Below are 12,529 nucleotides of genomic sequence, written 5' to 3' on the forward strand. Positions count from 1 at the left end.
ATCAGTTGGATACATTGACAGTGGAAGTTCAGGTTTCCTGTAATTCAGTTTGCAGACAACACAGAAAACTGCCCCTCCCCTCACTCTGGAGGCTTTAACATGAAAATGAAAATGCTGAGAGACACAAATGCAAATCAGGGTATTTGACCAGAGGTGACATATTTTTGATGCTTTTCTTGTTATATTTGTTATATATGTTCTGTATGGTTATATTTGTTATGGTTGTTATGGAGTTTATGGTTATTATCTCTTTTTCTTGTGTCTTTGTCTTTGTCGTCCTCCCCTTTGTCCGTTCTGGATTTTTGACCTTGTTTGCAGGAAGCGTGTGACCTCAACTCCTTTTTCTGTGTTGCTGAACGTAGAGCCTTGCTTCATTGTGCTCGCTAAAGTGTGATCCTCCCTGCTAATTCCTTATTTCTTTGACTAATTACCCACCAAAAATTAATACCTAATTTCTTTATTTGGCTGAAGTTTAAAAGACCATCATTCTGGTAGCAACAGTCTTTCTGCCTTGTAAACACGCTAAGCTAACGATGGCTTCTCCCTCTTGTTCTCCTCTCTCCTGCTCAGGGTGCCACATGTTTTGTTCCTCCTCTGCCTCCTTTAGTGAAACTGATAAGTGTGTTAAATGTAGTTTTTTTGTTGTGTTGGAGGTGAGGCTTAGCCATGTTGAATTGGACCTGCAGCGGCTCTGCACCAAAAGCTGCGAGAGCTAGCCAGCCCTCATTAGCTGGTGCAGACCAACTTAGCTTAGCTCCTAGCTTAGGCCCAACTAGCGCTCCCAAGCATCTGGGAGAGCGCCAAGAAAAGTTGGGCCTAAGCCAGGATGTGCTTGCTTATGAAGATTTGTTGGGTGTAAATTCTTTTAAGGAGTGTTGAACTGGACCTGTTCTACTTGTAAAGTGTAACTTTTTTTGTTATTTGGTTCTTTCCAGGGTTATGACTTGACTACATTGCAGCTTTGACCTGAGCAGGTGTTCATTCACATCTCAGTAACAGGGTGACACTTTATTACACCAGTGGACAAACATCAGCATTCATCACCCAGCAGCTCTTCTGATCAACAGAACAAGTTAAAGTATTCTGGAGAATGAGGGCATCGATCCCTCTACCTCTCACATGCTAAGCTAGCGCTCTCCCATTTGAGCTAATTCCCCTGTTCAGGACCACAGCAGATGATGGAGGTTGACCTTCATCATGGTTGAATGAGCGTCACCAGTTGAAGCTTCTCTGGTTGACCAATGTAATGGAGACCAAGGGTTCCATGACATCAATGATTAATTGATGGTAGCATTTGTCTTGGTATTAACAGTTTATGTAAATTAGAGGCACACACACATGTTAATGGTCAGGTTTATTGAAACAAGTGAAACATTTTCTCTGCCATGTGTTCCAGGGAGGGACCTGGGAAGCACATGGGGACCGGCCATCCTGCCTGTGGAAAATGAAGACCCCAGTGTCAGTCAGTGGTAATCACTGTGCAAGGCCTGGTATTTAGTGTTGATCAAGTTTGTCTCATGTAAATGTGGCAGTTTCAGTCGTCACGGTCAGTCCTCACCTATTCCTGGTGGTTTCCTTAAAGGGGGTGGAGCCAAAAGGGGAGAGTGGCCCAAGGAAGCTCCTTAAGAGCTGTAGGTGCAAACCTTTGCTCCCAGATGGGGGAGGGGGTACAATCACAGGCGAGGTTCATTGAATGATAATGCATGTGGATGTATTATTGAGTTGGTGTAGTAGTCTGTAATCCTGTATATATTTAGTCAGGTTAAGTTGTTGAGATGGTGCTGGTTTGATGTAAATATTGATTGTAGAGCATGGTTGTGGTCTCACCTCCACTCTATGGGCCATCCATCGTCATCTTCTGCTTATTCCTTACTAGTAAGGGTCACGGGGGGGGGGGCTGGAGCCTATCCCAGCATCTGCGGGCGAGAGGCAGGGTTCACCCTGGACAGGTCGCCAGTCCATCGCAGGGCCAACATAGAGAGACGAACAACCATTCACGCTCACGCCTACGGTCAATTTAGAGTATCAATCAGCCAAGTCCCCTAATTGCATGTCTTTGGACCGTGGGAGGAAGCCGGAGTACCTGGAGAGAACCCACGCAGGAACAGGGAGAACATGCAAACTCCACACAGAAAGATCCCACGCCCGAGCCGGGACCTTCTCGCTGTGACACAGTGGCACAGTGCTAACCACTGCACCACCGTGCAGCCCCGCTATGGGGGCTGATCTGTCTAATTTCCTGCAGCCAGGAGGGGATAAAAGGCAGTCAGGGGTTTTTAATGTAAGTTGATGGTGTCTCATGCAATCTCTTTCAATACTCCAGTGGTGGTTTAAGTGAAGAAAAACATGGGTTAGTCAGTAGGACTCTGTGTGTGTGTGTGTGTGTGTGTGTGTGTGTGTGTGTGTGTGTGTGTGTGTGTGTGTGTGTTTCCATGCAGATTTTCCCTTGTGACAACCGATTTGATTTGGAAACCATCTCATCTAAATCTCCTCTCCAAAAACCCTCTTCTGCAACTTTGTACCCAAGTTGTCTCCTCATCAGGCACCACAGTATCCAGTAGGTTCAGTTAAAACAGTCATCAGTGATTAATGTTCATGTTCAGTGATGAGGTTTTGATTTATTCTTCTAGAATCATCTGAACAAACCCTCCTCAACACTGTGAAGCCTTCATCTGACAGGAGGAGTTTTTTTTTCCCAGTGATTCCACTGATAATGAAAAGCTTCGTTCATCAGACTGGTCTGATAGGATCAACTACTGGTTGCTCTGGAGTGCAAACAGCAACCTGTCAGGAAACATTAGTCAGATCAAAGCCAAGATTAAAGCAAGAGCCTCCAGATCAAAGTCAGAATTGATGATGATGTCATCAGGGGGCTTTGATAGTGTATTTATTTGTACCTAGAATTCTGTCTTTGATCTCAGGAGGACATGAAAGAAACCCAATTGAGGAAAGCAGAGGAGAACATTCAGCTTCACTAGAAACACTTGAACTGTTGAACAGTAGAATTTGTTTGAAACAGTTTACAACACTGAGTGACAGGACTGAAGAGGGGAGATTTTTGTATTTTCAGTTTAATTCTAACTTAAAACTGGGGATGAACATTTTTAGTCGTTCATATTCTAACATACAGAGGAAGTCATGACATTCCCTTTTTTTTAACCTGTCCTGTTCAGGAAATGGAAATGGAAATTTAGCTGCTATGTTGAATCAGAAAAACCTTTTGAAGTCTACTTTTGCTTCAGTCAGAAAGTGGACTGTTGTTTACTCTCACAATCATTGGTGATTGTGGAGGAAGACAAAATCCTTGTGAACCTCTTTTTAACAGACACACATTTGCAAAGACACTGGTTCATTTTATTTTTCTTCTTTTAGCAGAGGATGGTTTCGATCCATCGACCTCTGGGTTATGGGCCCAGCACGCTTCCTCTGCGCCACTCTGCTCTACCATTGACTGAACAGTCCTTGTTTTAGGAGAGCATTCTCAGTCTTTGTCTCTGCCCTGCTCCCCTGCTCTCTTTCCCCTCATTTAGTCCTTGACATGATCCATGCTCTACAGCTCTGCGGGTGGAATGAAGACCTGCGTCTGCTCTGCCCGTGCCGTCCTTCGTCTCAACCTAAATTGTTTGACCCACCTTTATAATGATCGGACTCGCTCCCGCTGAGCGCGCCAGACGCTGCAGACAACACAACCAAACTGGCCCCGATCAGGATTTGACAGGCCGAACTCGCGCCGAAATCTTTACAAAAAATCCATTTTTGTCACCCACGTGAAGATGGGTGGGAACATGCCCTAAAAACACCAAGAATAATATCCACCACCTTCTGAACGGGGCCTGGCCCGTCTCCTGCATCAGGGTCCGCCGCAGTCGCACATCAGCTTTTCAACAGCTTTTCGCCGCAACACTCAATGAGTCAAAGACATAGAAGCTCAAGCTGCTGTTGCAGAAGCCGTGATCGTATAGTGGTTAGTACTCTGTGTTGTGGCCGCAGCAACCCCGGTTCGAATCCGGGTCACGACAGCATGAGATAAATTTCTTTATGTGTGGACACAAGCCAAGCAGAAATTTCCCACGATGCAATAGGGCAGTGTTTGGTCAGTGTTGAGCAGGTGTCAGTCTGACAATGATGTCATATTATTGTGTCATCACTTGACCAGACCCAAAAGTAGACTCAGGTATCAGTTTCTTCTCAATGCTAATGTCTGCTAGCTTAGTCTGCTACTTTGATGGCTCTGCCTGCTCAAAGGTCCAGACCCCTGGATGTGGTGGTTCCTACCTGAACGTAGATTCTGTCAGCTCATGTTGTTAAATCAACTCACCAGGAACACCAGTAGATTTCAATGGACTGACAATGAGTCTCATTGAATGGTAAACATGTCAAATATGAAGTCATCACCTGAGGAGGTCTGCTGCTGGAATGAAGCTCCAGATATTCACAAGATATTCTAGATCTTAAAATAAAGCATTTTTATATTTGATTTATTGTTCATTAGCCTGCTTCACATTGTTTGATTTTCTGTGTTGTATATCAATAGAACTTTGATCCACAACCTCCACAAACACTCTTGTCCAACTTTTGTGCCCAAATTTTCTCCTCATGAGGCACCAAATCAAGTCAAGTCATTTTATTTGTTTGAACCAAATCACAACAAAGTTCTCTCATGACTCTTTACTAGTAGAGCAGGTCTAGCACCAAACTGCTTCAATGAATCTACACCCAACAATTCTCCACCAGCAGCACATCCTGCAACAGTGGTGAGGAAAACCTTCCTTTTAACAGGCAGGAACGTCGAGCAGATCCAGGATCAGTGGGGACGGACGTCTGCTTTGACCGGTTGTATTTAAAGCTCCATCAGATTGGAACAACCTTTCCTCCTCACTTCGGTCTCTCACTTCCTTTCTCATCTTCAAATCATCAAGCATTTTCAAACATCTGCTCTTGTTTCTGATGCACCTCCCCTTTTCTCTCCAGGATTCACTCTCTACTTGTTCTTGTTTGTTCTCTGTACTGTAAATATGTGGATATTTGTGTATGAATATGCATTGTGTACTTTAATGGTGCATGGAAGCAGTATTTATTTAGATGGGTGTTTAAATGTATGCGTATGTGAACACAGGCCCACTCTTATTCTGCAGTGGGATCTCTGATCATACTTTGTATAATACTGGATGGGGGGGGGGGGGGGGCTTTGGGGACCATTGTTGGCCTGTACCTGGGTGTATGATGTGTGTGTCCTTGTGTTGAAAATAGAATCTACTTTTATTATTGTTGTATTGTTGGTCATTATTTGTCAGGACCCCCTCCAAAATGAGATGGTGCATCTCAAGGGGCTGCCCTTGAAATCAAGAATCAAGAATGAAGGTGTCTGCTGGTCTTGGTGGACCCTCTGCTTCTCCAGCTGAGTCAACAGATTCCTGTGTATCCTGAGTCATTGTGTATCCTGGCTGCATTCAGCGCTTTCACCGCTGCAGCCCAGCGTGATTGCCAGTCAGGACAGGTGTTATTAAGGATGGAAGAGGGGACAGTTTTGGCAGGACAAGTTGCTCCACATTCAGGAGATGGTGGGAAGTTTCAAAGCTGCCATAAATCTTGATGACAAACTTCTTCACTGTGTGGTTCAGAGTCCCTGGTTTGATTGCAGCTTTGACCTGAGCAGGTGTTCATCCACATCTCAGTAACAGGGGACACTTTATCACAGCAGTGGACAAACATCAGCATTCATCACCCAGCAGCTCCTCTGATCAACAGAACAAGCTAAAGTATTCTGAGAAGGAGGGCATGGATCCCTCTACCTCTCACATGCTAAGCTAGCACTCTACCATTTGAGCTAATTCCCTGCTAATGAGCAGCAGATGATGGAGGTTGACCTTCATGCAGGGTTGAATGAGCGTCACCACTTGAAGCTTCTCTGGTTCAACAAACCCTTGGGACCAAGACAGGAATTGGAACCTGTGCAGGTCCAGACCCATGTTTAAGTTGGTGGAGACAATTGTTTCAACCAGGGACTGAATGAAAAGACTTGCCCAGACTCCAGCTCACTCTTCTGAATTGACCCCTCATCTCTGTGTGGAGTAAACATCAGAGGTGGGGGGTGCAGGTTAAAACATATAATAGTTATAATAAAATAATAATAGCAGTAGTAACAAGAATTATATAATAGTAATAAAAAAATAATAAATGCTCATGATAATTATTATGAGCAAACAGACATTATGAACAAACATTACAAACATTGTTCATTACAAACATTATGCTCATAAATAATAAATGCTCATAATAAAAAATAATAAAATAATGATGATAATAATAATAATAAATAAATAAAAACAACAACAATAATAATAATAATAATAATAATGATAATAATAATAACAACAATGTACAGTCTCTTATATTGCACGAGTGTCCGGTTGTTACTGGGGCACGCTAATGGTGCTCAGCCCTCTCCTACAGTCCTTCTGTTGGCCCTCCCCCCCTCCAGTGAGGAGTTTAACAGTTTAATGGCTCGGGGGATGAAGGAGTTCTTCAGTCTGGTTGTTGTTTGGTGACTGTGAATGAACACACAGGAGAAGTTGAGCATGAATCTGTGTTCCTGTTCACTTGAATACATGCAGGAGTATGAGGTGGAAATACTACTGTTTATTTTTGTTCTGATTTCAGAACTGTTGACACAACGGTGTCAGATTAAAGCATCTCCACCTTCCAGATGCTGGTCTCCTTCTGGGGTCCTGACTGACCTCCATCTTGTGTTCTGGATCCACCTGAACCCAGCAGCTCCAGATCCCTTCACTCCCTTACAGGGATAGAAAATGGCTGCTGGATGGAAGTCCCCCAACTGTGGCTGTTCTGAAACTCTTCTCCTCAGTCACTCCTGAGTTGACACTGAGATGGAATGAGTATCAGGTTCAGAACAGCTGATCTGAGTTGGTCCAATCAACTGTGAGTACGTTCACCTTGAGTGTCACACGTGCACAACCACCACAAAATGCCATCATCAATGGAGCCCCGATACCACGAGTCACCATGACAACCAAGAACAAAATAACAAGTTACTTTGAAACAAGACCTTCATATATTTATGATGACATCACCAATATGAGCCTTTTCTCTTTTCCAGGCTGTCTTACTTTTCAATGGCACAGCAGCAGACAGCAAGAGGGTTGCTATGGTGTAGCTGGTAAAATCCCTATCTATGGTCTGCAGAAACATGCTGGGACTTCTTTTTTATTATTAACCGAAATTCAAAGACTGACGAAAGACACCAAAGCACAGAATTTAGACATCAAAGAAAGAAATCAAAGACAGAACCTGAAGATCAGGAAATGGCACAGATCAATGAGATCCATGGACTCATCAGTGAAGGTTTTCTTTGTTTCAGGGTCACTTGTTGTCGTACTGGTGTGATGATGTCAGGCCCTTCACATTCAGTTCAAACAGACTCCAAAGTGTAGCTGTGATGCAGAGGGCAGCAGCCTTGTGCTTGGTTCCGTCATGGTTCTCTGCATTGTTAGCAAACTCACCAAAGACCTCCCTGAAAGCAGGATCATTTTCCCAGAGTGCTTTTTTGACCAAGTACCAATTTGTCCCTCTTTAAAAAAACAACAAACAAAGATGAGGTCAGACTGAGATGGACGAGATGATATGGATGTGATTTATGGCTTTCAAACTCCAAATATTCAATTTTTCTTCAGGGCTTTTGAGAGGTTCTGGGTAATGAATGAAAATTTAAGTTGGACTGAATCGACATGCGGGGTCACTGTGTGTGTTTACACGTGTGTGTATTTCTTGTTTTATGGTGTTGGAGACCATTTCCATCATCAACACTGATCAGGAGTCCTCGTCCTCATGGGGACCAAAGACCGGCCCTGATGCAACGCAATGCAGTTTGTGAGTTCTTTCAGAGTGAAGGTCTGGATTGAGTTTAGTTTCAAATAAAGATTCAGATTCAGTTGGTTAAGATTAAGATTAAGATTAAGGTTAGGCTGCACATAGAATGAAGTTGATCGAATGTTCTCATAAGAATAGCTGGGCACACCTGAGTGTGTTTACATGCAGACTTCCTCTTGTGACAACTGATGTCATTGGAAACCATCTTGAGGATATTTGGAGAAAGTTCAATCTTTTAGCTGCAGTTACAGTGACTTACAACACTGCAACAACAACAAAAAAACACCCCTCTAAAAACACTCTTGTCCAACATTTGTGCCCAAATTTTCTCCTCATGAGGCACCAAATCAGGTCAAGTCAGTTTCATTTGTTTAGAACCAAATCACTACAAAAACAGCCATTAAGTTGATCTGGTTGGCACTGGTATTTGTTCTTGCTGCAGCTCAGGAGTGATTCAGGAGAAGAGTTTCAGAACAGCCAAAGTTGGGGACTGGAATTCTAAAATGTCCCCTGGAACCAAACAACCTTGGGAGGTAAAACCTGCAATCATAGCCACTCAGATGCAGCAGCAGAAGAAGCTGTCATCTACCCTGACAGTCAGAGCATCAAGTCAAGGAAACATCACCATCTTGTAGTTCCAAACCTCCACCTGTCAGATTCAGCTACTTCTTATTGTGGGACTTTAAACTTGAACACAGTGGAATTTGGACAAGGAGTTTTCCTTCCAGTCCAAACATCATCGTCCAGCCTCCAACCAGAGGTCCATCAGTGATCATGGAGCCACAGGTGGAGTCTGGATTCTTTTCTGGAATGAGACGGCAATGACAGTCCTGCCAAGTGACATCACTGACATGAATGGATGACTTCAGTCACGTGACTGGATGATTTCAGTCACGTGACTGGATGACTTCAGTCACGTGACTGGATGACTTCAGTCACGTGACTGGATGACTTCAGTCACGTGACTGGATGACTTCAGTCACGTGACTGGATGACAGTGTAGATGCCAATGTAGAGGTTGGGGAAATAGTCTCTGAGAATCCAGCTTGAAGCCACTCCCTCCTTGTTTTCCAAAAACCCAAACAGAGACCGTCAGTCTCCCTCCAATCCTGTACTTGGTTCAATGTTGCTGTTCCATTTTGCAGCAGTAGGTGTCCCTGTGATACCAGGTTCAGTTCAAGAGTCCCAACTCCAGCTCATGTTGGTGACCTCAGTGGCAGGTAAAATGGCGCTTCAGTGGATCATGTGATCAACTCATGTGTGTCCTCACTGCTCCACAGGTCTGTCAAATGTTCTGTAAAATAGTTGGACCCAGCAGAGCTGCTAGATTAGGAGTTGATGGAGTCGTTGCAGATACCAGTGTCCAGTTCCATCCTCACTACCCCTGGTGACCATGTCAAAGTGTCCTTGAGTAAGATACTGAACCCCTAAATACTTCTGATGAGTAGGTTGACTCCTTGCATGGCAGCCTTCAGCATCAGTGTGTGAGTGTGTGTGAATGAGAGGACATTGTTCAGCTCCTTGAGTGCTGCTGAGGTAGAAAGGCTCTGTACAAACTGAGTCCTTTTACCATTTCTTTCCTGCTTCTAGCAGCGCTGTTGTCACTTCCTGTGACCGTGGAGGGAAGGAGTCCCCCTTCAGAATAAGTTTTATATCATGATGTTACTTCCTCTTCAACATGAGTTTAGCAGACCAACTCAGAGAACAGCTCAGTGAGGTAGTGTGGCCGAGTGGTCTAAGGCGCTGGATTTAGGCTCCAGTCTCTGAGGAGGCGTGGGTTCAAATCCCACCACTGCCATCATGTCCCATGTCACTGGAGAGGTGTGGCAGGTTTCTCACAGCCTTTCCTCTCTCTTCCACTTCAAACCTGTGACCAAAAGAAGAACCCTCTTCTGAGTCCACAGACCTGAGCATCGCTGCTCTGACTACCAGGTTACCATAGTGAAGTCATGGTGAGGTAGTCAGTTGTTCATTTTGTTTTATGATGAATTTTGATTGAATTTTTTCATTGTGAATTAAATAATCCTATTTCTTTACTTGACGTTTCACGCTGTTTCGATTGAAAAAGACCAGTTCCTGGAGAAGATCTTCTAGGGGTCCAAGTTAAAGCGGTGCCCCAGCTGGCACCAGGCGCTGACCCAGGTCCTGCATGGGAGACACTGTCAGTTCTGTTCTGCCCTGCTCACAACCACAGGCTGGTGTTGAGGCCTGCAGCAACCAGGGCCCCAGTCACCAAGAGTATAAAGGCTGGTCATTGTGGCAGTGGGAGGAGTCAAAATGAAGACAGACCAATGTGAGCAGGACGTTACTGGAGAAGTCATCCATCCACTTTCTATTCTTATCCTTTAAGGGTCACGGGGGGGGGGGGCAATCCCAGGTGACATTGTTCAAGAGGCAGGGTTCACCCTGGACAGGTCACCAGTCCATCAGGAGAAATGAGGTGGTCGGTATCATGCAACCTAAACCAAAATATTAGCCAGATCAAAGTCAGAATTCCTGATGATGTCATCAGGGCTTTGACAGTAGCTAGAATTCTGTCTTTGATCTCAGGAGGACATGAAAGAAACCCAATTGAGGAAAGTAGAGGAGAACATTCAGCTTCATTAGAAACACTTGAACTGTTGAACAGTAGAATTTGTTTGAAACAGTTTACAACACTGAGTGACAGGATTGAAGAGGGAAGGTTTTCTACTTTAAATTTAATTCTATCAAGTCAAGTCAATTTTATTTATTTTGTGCCAAATCCCAACAGAAGTTATCTCATGACACTTTACAAGTTTATCTAATGAGACAGGTACCCTGGAAGGTATCACCTTGGCCCCCAGCACCACCCTAAGGAACCGAGGAGTTCTCTTTGATCAGGATCTGTCCTTTCATGCCCACATTCAGCAAATTTCAAGGACTGCTTTCTTTCATTTGTGAAACATTGCTGAGATCAGACACATCCTGTCTCAAAAAGATGCAGAAGAACTAGTCCATGCCTTTGTCACTTCCAGGCTGGATTACTGAAATTCCCTCCTATCAGGCTGCACCAGTAGGTCCCTAAAGACTCTCCAGCTGGTCCAGAACACTGCTGCCTGACTAGAACTAGTAGAAGAGACCATGTCTCTCCTGTACTGGCCTCTCTGCATGGCTCCCTGTCAAATTTAGAAGAGAATTCAAAATTCTCCTTCTACCATCAAAGTCCTCAACAGTCAGGCTCCTTCATACCTGACAGAGCTCCTCGTCCCCTATTATCCAGCTAGAACCCTTCACTCCCAGGATGCGGGGTTACTGGTGGTTCCTAGAGTTCTAACAGTAGACTGGGAGCCAGAGCCTTCAGCTATCAGGCTCCCCTCCTGTGGAACCGTCTCCCAGTTTCAGTCCAGGATGCAGACACCCTCTCGACCTTTAAGAGCAACCTTTTTGATCAGGCTTACAGTTGGGCTGCTTAGGCTGGCCCTTAGATATGCTGCTATAGGCTAAGACTGCTGGGGGATCTCCCATGGTGCACTGGGCTTCTCTCTCCTCCTTTCTGTCCTCCTATATGTGTCATACATAAATCATACTCATATGTATTACTAACTCGTCTCCTTCTCCAGAGCCTTCAGGCTCCCCTCATCCCAGATGTGGGTGCTGCTGGAGGAGGCTGCAGACCTGAAGAGGCTCAAGCTGCCACCCGTAGCTCCACCTTCTCACCGTCTGTCCATCAGTCTCTTCACTTCTCTCTCTCTTTATCTCTGTCCCTCTCTTTCCTTCTGCATATCTGTCTTCCTCCATTATCTGTCTTTGTCTCTGCCCCACTCTCCTGCTCTCTTTCCCTCCAACCGGTCAAAGCAGAAGGCCGTCCCCACTGATCCTGGATCTGCTTGACGTTCCTGTCTGTTAAAAGGAAGGTTTTCATCACCACTGTTGCAGGATGTGCTGCTGATGAAGAAATGTTGGGTGGAGGTTCATTGAAGGAGTTTGGTTCTAGACCTGCTCTACCTGTAAAGAGTCATGAGAGAACTTTTGTTGTGATTTGGCGCAATACAAATAAAACTGACTTGACCAGTGTTATTTGGAGTCTTTTGTTAATTGCATGCCACATGAAATTATTATTGGTCAGTTTTCTAGCGACTGTCTCACAGTGGCAAGACAAGAACACTTCTACTTTTAATGTTGACAGTTTGTTCAACACTAAACTTCATCCAGTACCATGTTGTCAAACACTGGAACCTCCACAGCACCTGAACAGGGACTTGAACCCTGGACCCTCACATTAAAAGTCTGATGCTCCACCATCTGAGCTCCTCAGGCTCTTTCTACAGCATTGAGACAGGAACAGAAACACCTGTGAAGGTCAAACTGATGCTTTCTTGACTTGTTCAGTCCTCCATGTTAAAGTCCACCAGGCTTTTGATTGGCTCTGATTCTCTGTGGCAAAATCCAACAAGAGGCTCCAAAAATGTCCTGAATGTCGTAAGAATGCACAGGACAAGATGTTCGTTTCCTTCATGTCTGCAGTTCCTCCACTGGAAAGTAAAGTCAATGCTGTTCTTCTGCTGAAACCTGGGATCGGACCAGGGACCTTTAGATCTTCAGTCTAACGCTCTCCCAACTGAGCTGGTTCAGTTCTGAGTGAAGGCCCTGCTTCTCTCATTTATAATCTCTTCCACTCTCA

General features: G+C 44.6%; 3 non-coding genes across 3 annotated transcripts; 2 read left to right on the forward strand and 1 right to left on the reverse strand.

Annotated features, from left to right (window-relative positions):
* Window positions 1-3,369: 3,369 nt before the first annotated feature.
* Window positions 3,370-3,441, reverse strand: trnam-cau (transfer RNA methionine (anticodon CAU)). The gene has a single exon. It is a non-coding gene; the product is annotated as a tRNA-Met (tRNA).
* Window positions 3,442-3,947: 506 nt separating this feature from the next.
* Window positions 3,948-4,019, forward strand: trnah-gug (transfer RNA histidin (anticodon GUG)). The gene has a single exon. It is a non-coding gene; the product is annotated as a tRNA-His (tRNA).
* A 5,584-nt stretch (window positions 4,020-9,603) lies between these two features.
* On the forward strand, window positions 9,604-9,685 carry trnal-uag (transfer RNA leucine (anticodon UAG)). Its single transcript has one exon. It is a non-coding gene; the product is annotated as a tRNA-Leu (tRNA).
* The last annotated feature ends 2,844 nt before the right edge of the window (window positions 9,686-12,529 follow it).

The sequence above is a fragment of the Aulostomus chinensis genome, chromosome 1, assembly GCF_037954235.1.
Source record: "Aulostomus chinensis isolate RoL2024-O1b breed Wild chromosome 1, RoL_Achi_v1.0, whole genome shotgun sequence".
In the NCBI taxonomy this organism is placed as follows: domain Eukaryota; kingdom Metazoa; phylum Chordata; class Actinopteri; order Syngnathiformes; family Aulostomidae; genus Aulostomus; species Aulostomus chinensis.